General features: G+C 50.1%; 3 protein-coding genes across 3 annotated transcripts in view; 2 read left to right on the top strand and 1 right to left on the bottom strand.

Moving 5' to 3' along the window:
* LOC125428839 (zinc finger and SCAN domain-containing protein 32-like) overlaps window positions 1-8,358 on the top strand; it is a 665,212-nt gene that overhangs the window by 140,710 nt on the left and 516,144 nt on the right. The gene's annotated exons all lie outside the window — the stretch shown is intronic.
* Window positions 1-8,358, bottom strand: part of TAP2 (transporter 2, ATP binding cassette subfamily B member) — a 1,062,867-nt gene that overhangs the window by 905,113 nt on the left and 149,396 nt on the right. The window lies entirely within an intron of this gene.
* LOC125428554 (zinc finger protein 420-like) overlaps window positions 4,293-8,358 on the top strand; it is a 577,239-nt gene continuing 573,173 nt past the window's right edge. The window contains exons 1-2 of the mRNA XM_048488860.1: window positions 4,293-4,389; window positions 6,409-6,569. The gene's annotated coding sequence lies outside the window, so the exon portion shown is untranslated. The remainder of the gene's footprint in view (window positions 4,390-6,408; window positions 6,570-8,358) is intronic.

Below are 8,358 nucleotides of genomic sequence, written 5' to 3'. Positions count from 1 at the left end.
CGCCACCACTTAGCCTCTTAACTGGGGTGCTCTTCTGTGCACAGAGAAGTGCGTGTCGAGTTCGCTGCCTCATTGGCCTAATTTGCTGGTGAGCTGATTTCAAGGTATTCATCCGTTCTTAACTTCCCACACCTTCCGTAGCAAGAACCTGCACACTAACTATACTCTCCCAGTACATCTCGAAGAAGCCCTCCAGTCCTGTAAAAAAAAAAAATTGCCTGCCGTTCTCTTCATGCCCTGGTGATTTTAACATCCTTTCTAATTTAAAATATTTCATTTTCTTTTGAAAAGAGTCATAGATTTCAGATCCCTGGTTTAGAGCATTGTACCTGGTGTTCCCAGGTGCTTTCCCCTCTAGGTAACATCTTATTGCCCAGAATGGACTTGCATTTTGGTAGTTTACAGGTCTCTATTTATTTTGAGGGGGCCACATCCGGCCACGCCTCCCCAAGCAGCTCTCCGAGGCCGGGGATGGCAGACTCCCCTGCCCTGCCCTCCCCTGCCCCTCCCCTCTGGGCAGAGGCATAGAGGGAAAATGGAGCCTGGTGCAAAATCTGAGTTTTGCGCCCCCACCCCCCCGGGCAGCCGCTGTGATGCTGGAATCCACCCCCAAACAGCATCACTTTCAATGGTGTTTAAACTAGAGAGCCCAAATTCTCCTTTTAAATCCACCTTAAAGGGAGAATCTGGGCTCCCTAGTTAAACAACATTGAAAGTGATGCTGTTTTGGGGTGGATTATCCCTTTAAGGTGGATTTAAAAGGAGAATTTGGGCTCTCTAGTTTAAACACCATTGAAAGTGATACTGTTTGGGGGTGGATTCCAGCATCACAGCGGCTGCCCTGGGGGGGGGGGGGGCGCAAAACTCAGATTTTGCACCAGGCTCCATTTTCCCTCTATGCCTCTGCTCAGAGGGGAGCGGCAGGGGAGGGCAGGGCAGGGGAGTCTGCCATCCCCGACCTCGGAGAGCTGCTTTTATAAGCGCTAGGCCAGGGGCGGGGCTTGGGGAGGCGTGGCCATGCGTTAGGGGCGGGTGGGGTGTGGCCCCGCGGGAACCCCCCCATAAAAATCTATACCTACGTCCCTGGCGGGAAGGGACCCCCAAAGCATCGACCCACCGTCGGGGGTGCAAAGCAGACCCCCCCTCCCCCTTTGCAAAACGGGCTTTGCCTTTCCTTTGCTCCGGCCCCTCGGACATGCACTTTTGATTCCTTTCTGCCCTTTTGCTCAGGGAGGCTGTTTTTGCAATTCAACCGTCTCCCCAAAAGTCGGATCTTCTCAATTAAGTGTTCAGACAGGCTGAGCATGTCTCACGCAACGAGCTCAACAGCAGTCCCCCCCCCCCCATGTTTCATTCTTCCAGCGGGCGATAATTTATCTTTTATCTATCAATTCGAATTAGCAACCTTTCCATATGGCTATCTGCACCTCCCATTTTCCTGCAGTTTGATGGGAAATAGCTGTTTAAACGTAGGGACCTCACTGCTGCGGTCCTGTTCCCCAAAAACCTTCTGCAAGGCAACAATCATGTAGTTAGCAGACTTTTGGCCTTTCGCATGGACTAATGTGGAATGTATTGTCGAAGGCTTTCACGGCCGGAATCACTGGGGTGTTGTGTGGTTTCCGGGCTGTATGGCCTCTGAAGATGCATTCAGCCACAGATGCAGGCGAAACGTCAGGAGCGAATGCTGCTAGAACACGGCCATGCAGCCCGGAAACCGCACAGCACCCCAGTGGTTTGGAATTGGTCACTGTGCTGATAGGTACATTCTTTGCCTTTCCATTTGCACTTTCCCACGTGGCCTTTCCATCACTGCTGGGAGGTTTATCTGTATTCGAAACAACAGCAGCTTTTTCCTCAACTAGTTGAGACTGAATTCTAAAGAGCCATGCAGTAAAATTCTCACTAGTCCGATTTTCAAGGATTGCCTCTCTCCCAGCCATGTTTGCATTCAAAAGAAATGGAAAAAAGTTCTCTGCACTCAAGACAGGTGTGACGAAATGCATTTATCCTGCATTCAGGTTATAGGGTGGACCCCTCCCCAGGAAGAGTTAAGCCCTGGCCAGCCCTGATTGGCCAGAGAAATATAAGCAGATACTATAAATACTGTCAGCGAGAGTGCTGAGGGGTTCTTGCTTTTGAGTCTTCGGACTTTGTGGCTCTGTGTGAGCTTGTGTGCCCTCGGGTACTTTTTTTGTAGCTGCGTGAGGTGAATCCGCGAGATCTCTCACGGCTGTTGTTTAGAGAATAGCTGAGGAAGCTATTCAGACAACTAAAAACCTGAGTTTGGAGGCGAGTGTCTGCCCTCAGGTGTTTTGTTTTGTTTTGAGGGAAACCTCTGTAACAGTCTAAAAGTCTGTCCTACACAGTGAACATCAGTTTTAGGAGGCCCAAATCCTGTGGCAGAGAAGCCAAGTTTTAGGATTGTGGGAGAGGGAGGCTGTATGCCTGAATCCCACAGGGCGAAGACTGAGTGTTTGATTTTTGTGGGAAGGTACAGCGGACTGAGTTTTATTTTTAAGAGGGAGTGTGAAACCTCCACAGAAACATCTTTGTGTAAAGTGAAAAATCAGAAGCAAAGTGACACCTGCGAGTGGTCATATATTGTGTAACTTAAGTGAAGTGCCTGAAACCATTAAGCTTTAGAACAAACTTACTCTGAAACCGTTAAGCTTAAGCAAACTTTCTCTGAAACCAATACGCTTATTTCCTCTCCAGTTTACCTGAGAAGCTTTTGTGAAGCCAGCAAATAAAGTTTTCAGTTTTTGTTCATCTTTTAAAACCGTTCCAGTCATTATTATTTTTGTCTGTGTGTCTGTGTTCCTCAGCAAAGGGTGGTGACCATGAAAAATCAGTTTTGTGGGGCTATATAAGAAAAGAAAAATATTTTTGGTGGCAGCGAAAAGCAGAATATACAAGCGCCTTCTGTTATAACAGGCTTCTTTTCATTGTTAGCAAGGCCGTTAAACCATGCAAGAAGGGGGGAAAATCTGCTTCAGCTTTCTGGGCTTGCTACCATGCTGGAATTATTTTGGATCAGCCCAGTTTGTGCTGAGTGCAGCAAAGAAAACAATCTTACAAAGAGGTCAGTGCAAAGATCAAACTTACATTGAATTCAGCTTCAGTTCACATTCTTTGTTCCAGGGGAAAGATAGACAGAAAGCCCTAATCCAAAGAAACATACAAGTGGGACCCCAATGTGCGTGCAAGTGATGAATGGCTTCTATAGGAAAGACCCTCAGTAGCAAGATGCCATCATGGCACGTCCACGTGCTTAGAAAGAGAAAAGGAGAATGAGTGGTTTCTGAGGGAGAAGGAGGAAGTCAGTGGGCAGCTCCCGGGCTCAGACAAAGAGAGAGCAATCCCCAGGAGATAACAACTTAGAAAGGTACAGCATCCCCTGGTGTCCACGCATGCAGAGTCGCTCATCCCAACACAAATAACCAACACTTTTGGATGTGATCTGTCTGGTTATGAATTCATTGATCAAGGCGCTCTCATTTTCGGTTGCTCTGCTTGTGTCACCTCAGCTTGTGGGTTCTGTGGGGCAGAACTTGGGAGGAGTTTGCAACAACTAACTGTTAAACAAAAAGGTTTACTTCCTTTAACATAAGACAATGATCAAACATTAACATTTAACATAACACTCCAAGGTCCCATTCAAGTCTCATTCCAAGTCCTTCTAATTACAGTCTGATAGGGGAGGGAGAAGGGACTGCCGCTACCAGCTGGGAGCCCAACTGGTGGGGAGGCGAGGCAGGGGAGTCTGCCATCTCTGGCCTGGGAGAGCTGCTTTTATAAACACTGAAGCCAGGGGCGGGGCTTGGGGAGGTGTGGCCACGCCCCCAGGGGCAGGTGGGGGTGTGGCCACACCCCCAGGGCCAGGTGGGGGCGTGGCCTTGGCCCCCCTCCAACTCCCCATAAAAAATCTACACCTATGTCACTGCTGCCCCCGCATTTCTAGGGGGAAACAAATCTCTGGGAAGCTGAACTCCGGGGTGGGGGGTGGAGAGAGGCAGGAGAGGGAAGAGATAAGGGGTTTTTTTCTCTCCCTTTCCCCAGATGTTTCTCCAGATGTTTCTGGTCTGCTCCAGTCATTCCTTCCCTGCCTCTCTTCTGGTTCACCTTGTCCTGTCCTGCCCTCCCTCCCCCCAAGGAAATGCAAAGCCCGTTTTGAAAAGGGGGGGTGGCGGGTGAGCTCCGCTTTGCACCCCCGATGGGGGTCGCCTCCCCCTCTCCCCCACGGGCTGCCCCCGCCCCGCAGAAAGGGAAGCCAGAGGGGTGGGGGACATCCGAGAGAGGGGGAGGGAGGAGTCTGCAGAAGGAACAGCGACTGCCTTTGCGGTCTCCGCTGCTGCAGCTCCGTCCGCTCCTTGTCGGCGTCAGCGAGTGAGTCGGGGGGTGGGGGGTGGGGGGTGGAAGGAGGGTCAGCGGCCCCGCCCCAGGCCAGCCCGCCCCACTGCACCCCCTGGAGGGGTGGCTGCTCCCTCTGGCTCCCCTCTCCCCCCCCTCCTCTCTGCACAAGGCGTGGGGGGTGGGGCGGGGGTGAGATGCAGCCCCTTCCCCGCATTGCGGAGGCCTCGCCAGTGATTTCCATCTGCAGGGTCGGTGGGAGGGAGAAAGCAGCGGGGGGGTCTGGACGAGTCCTCTTGCTGCTGGGGAGGGGGCTGGGAGTGGGGGGAAGGCGAAGAAGAGGGGGCTGGACTGGCGTGGTGGGGGTAAGGGACAGACTTCCTGGTGGCTGCTCTTAGGGCAGCAGAAATCTGGGCGAGGAGGTAGTATGTGCTCCCCCCCCCCTTGCAGGGAGGGGATTGGGCGGTGGGGACCCCCATGATCTTCTCTGGGGCATTCAGTGTGTTTGCAAACAAGACTCATTGAGGGGGGGAGTCTGCAGAGGACCCCCCCCCTTCAATCGGGAGGGCAGAGAGCAAAGAGCTGGGGTGGGGGAGGAAATTAGGGTCTCCAGGGGAGAGAAATGATGCCTCTGGGGCAGAAATCCTCACATTGAGGGCCAGAGGAGGGGATTGAAATGTAGGGCCAGGATCTGCGAGGCAGGACCAAAGAAATCAGGGAGCAGAGAATTGGAAAAGGAGCCCCTCCCCCCCCAAGTTCACCCCCCACACACACACACTTTTTGTGCCAAATAAAGAAGTCCCCCAAAAAACAAGAGGAAAGGGACTTCCCGGCCAGTTTAGACTGTGGAGCGGGGTGATAGCTTAAGGCTGAGAAAGGACAGGAGACCTCCTCTGCTTCTTGGCAGCCTGGCCCCAGCAGGGCTTTCCGGCCTTCCACCTCACGTCTCCTTTGCTCTTGGGGAGGTGCAGTCCTCTGAGTTGTGGACTGCTTTTTTACTCCCTGGGTGTGTGTGTGCGGGGGGGGGGGTCCCCCCAGGCTCCTTGAGAGGGTGATTCAGAGTTGCAGGATCTCTTCAGGGTCAGCAGTTCTGGGTGCTGGATGGCAGAAAAAAGGGAAGCCCTCCCCCCTTGGTGTGCCAAGGAGACACCAGTCCCTGTACTGATTCATACAAGCAGAGACAGAGGCCAAACTTTTCTCATGGCAGTGCTAGCTTTCTGTGTGCAGGGACATTTCCATGATGCAAGATTTGCCAAGTTCAGGGTTGGGATCTCCCACCTTCCCCCTTGATCCAAACAGTGTAGTTTGGGGTCTTGTGCTGTGTTTATGGACATGATGTGCAATTTGACAGCAAATCTGGAGTGATCCAATGAAAAAACAAAAAGGATCCATGAACGTCCAAGATTTGGAGCTCTGTTTCTGCATCGTGGTGGTGCCACAAAGCAGTGGATGCCTGGTTTTCGCATTGCAGTCTTTGGCTGTGAACGTGACCTGTAACTTGATGGTGAATTTACAGTAAACCTAACACAAAAATATTAAGGATCCATGCTTTGTAATGATGTTATTACACCATCGCAGCACCATGAGGTAGTGGTTATATGATCCATGTAGATCCCACTTTTACCCAGTCCTCTTTTTCACCCATCTTCAACTGAGGTGGAGCATTTTTCTAATCCTTTTGGTTCAGTTCTTCTCTTTAGGGCTCCCAAATAATGTGTGGGATTGTGGGGGGGGGGGGCACTTCCTGGTTACACAGAAGAGTTTGGGAACTGAAAGACAAGGATCTCCCCCTCACCCAGACCCCCCCCACACACAACTGAGGCCTGAGCTTGCTTCTCACCCTCCAGGAGCCATGGGAGATAGAAATCCATGGAGTATTATTTCAGGGGAGAGAAAGGAGGAGGGGGCATGGAGTCAGTGGGCACCCCCTGACCCCCTCCTGAATCCAGGATATTATGAGCTTTTCAGGACTTTGCCACTTGATCTCCAAATCACCTCTGCTGCTGGATTTTTTAGGATCTGCTCCTAAAAACACTGATTCTCTTGCCCTTCCAGAGTGATTGGAGTGCCGCTCACTTACCTCCAAAGGATTCGGCCTTTTTGTACAGTTGCGCATTCAAGGGTTGCAGGAAACTTCTGAAAAGAAAGAACAGACAACATGTGAGTTCATCTTTACAGGACTCGCCAGACTGAAGTCAGAAAACAGGCACAAACTGGTACGTGTTAATTATTGTTGTACATACTTTGTCGCTGCTCTGTATACTGTTTCTTCAGAAACTGAAGTCCCCAAAACTTCAGAGGTTTCCCAAGCAGGAGATGGTGACCCTCTCCAATAGGGCAGAATCTCAGAGGAGAAATAGGGGGCTGTCTCGCTGGCAGGTTATTTAGAGAAGCAGACAAGATGTTACAGGAACGTAGATTTTCCCTGCAATCCTAAAACCACTGTCCTGAGGGGAGGCCCAATTGAATAGGAACATTATAGCTTGAGCCTGCTTTAGTTTGTTTTAATTGTCTTCTCCCCCTCCCCGCTCCATCGTGCCATTTTCCAAGGCAGCTGAACCGCATGGGATACCTCAGGAGCGCAACCATTTGCAGAGTTACTCCACAACAACCCCGTTGAGCTCCTGGGTGTCTCAGAAAGCAGCCTGGCTGAAGTCCAGTCTGTCTGGATCTTTTTAATATTTCTCTGCTTTTTAAAAATTTTCTGCAACACGGTTAAAAGTGCAGGAATCTAATCTGGAGAGCTGGGTTCGATTCCCCACTCTTCCACATGGAGCCTGCTGGGTGACCTTGGGCCATCCAGAGTTTTCGCTAAACTCTCTCAGCCAGCACAGAGATAGGAACAACAAACCACCTTTGTGATGGAAAATAGTTAGCTGAACTATGTATTAGCTAGAAACATGTGATCTTATGCAACCAGTATTATTAGGAAGCTGAAGTATGTGAACATGGAGTTTACAGACTTCATCTCAAAAAGGGGCGTGTCATGGAATGATTCTATCGCTACAGTAATGGGAAGTCACATATGACTGTGAAAAGCATCTTTGCCTTTTGATCTCCTGGAGGGAGGACAGGAAACTATGCAGAGGTGCTAGGATGAAACTTCAAAGGTTTTGGAAACCTCATGGCGAGTGGGAAAAGTTTTCTTGGAGAGTAAGGGAACAAAGCCTAGGTGACTCTATCATGGGCTAAGCTAAGAGAAGCACCTCTTGACTGGAGGTCCCAAGAGATCCACAAGAAGCATTCAGCTGGTCAATTTCTCTAGACGCATTTATGTTTCATTTCTTTGTTTTGAACTTTTACAATAAATCTTTGAGAAATCAGCTGGTCTGGAGTTTAATAGGAGGGAAAAGAACCCGAGATTGAGGTGAGATAAGAGTGGCTCTCCCAAGCTTAATCTCAGCCTCAGTCGTCATAACCTTTGTATGCCTCTTTCCTTGAAAACCCTACAGGGTCACCACAAGTTAGGTGTGATTTGAGGGCTCACAGACCCACACAGCACTGAAAGGATTTGCCAGGGAGGGGGAGACTCAAAAGGGGGAAGGCCCCTTTCCTGGGAGGGAGGGGGGGTTTGCTTCTGCAGGAAGGGCTTCTGATAGGCATCCCATGTGAAAACCCTGCAGCCAGATGCTGGAAGAGATCCTTCCAAGTAAGACAATGGAGGATAAGCTTTTAGATCGTGGAAGGGAGGAAGGCTGGGATCATCCTCAGCCATGGTTGTTGTGAGGTTGCCAACTCACAGAGGGCAAAAATTCCTGGACATTTTGGGGTAGCTTTGGGATGGAGGGTGGCGCTTCAGCAGTAGCGTACCGCTAATGAGGACATTTACGTTCCTTATTTTCTCTGTTATCGTTTCCCAAAAAGCTTCTTAATTTAATAATCCAGGAAATTTGAAAAAAAATCAATACGTGTTTGAAATGCATTAATATATTGAGGCTAAGGAACAAAACCTAACCCAAAATTTAACATGTGTACCTGCATCAGTGAACATTTTTGAAGAAAGGT

The sequence above is a fragment of the Sphaerodactylus townsendi genome, linkage group LG03 (assembly GCF_021028975.2).
Source record: "Sphaerodactylus townsendi isolate TG3544 linkage group LG03, MPM_Stown_v2.3, whole genome shotgun sequence".
Classification (NCBI taxonomy): domain Eukaryota; kingdom Metazoa; phylum Chordata; class Lepidosauria; order Squamata; family Sphaerodactylidae; genus Sphaerodactylus; species Sphaerodactylus townsendi.
The sequence above is the reverse complement of the archived record's forward strand: the minus strand, read 5'-3'. Positions and strand labels throughout refer to the sequence as shown.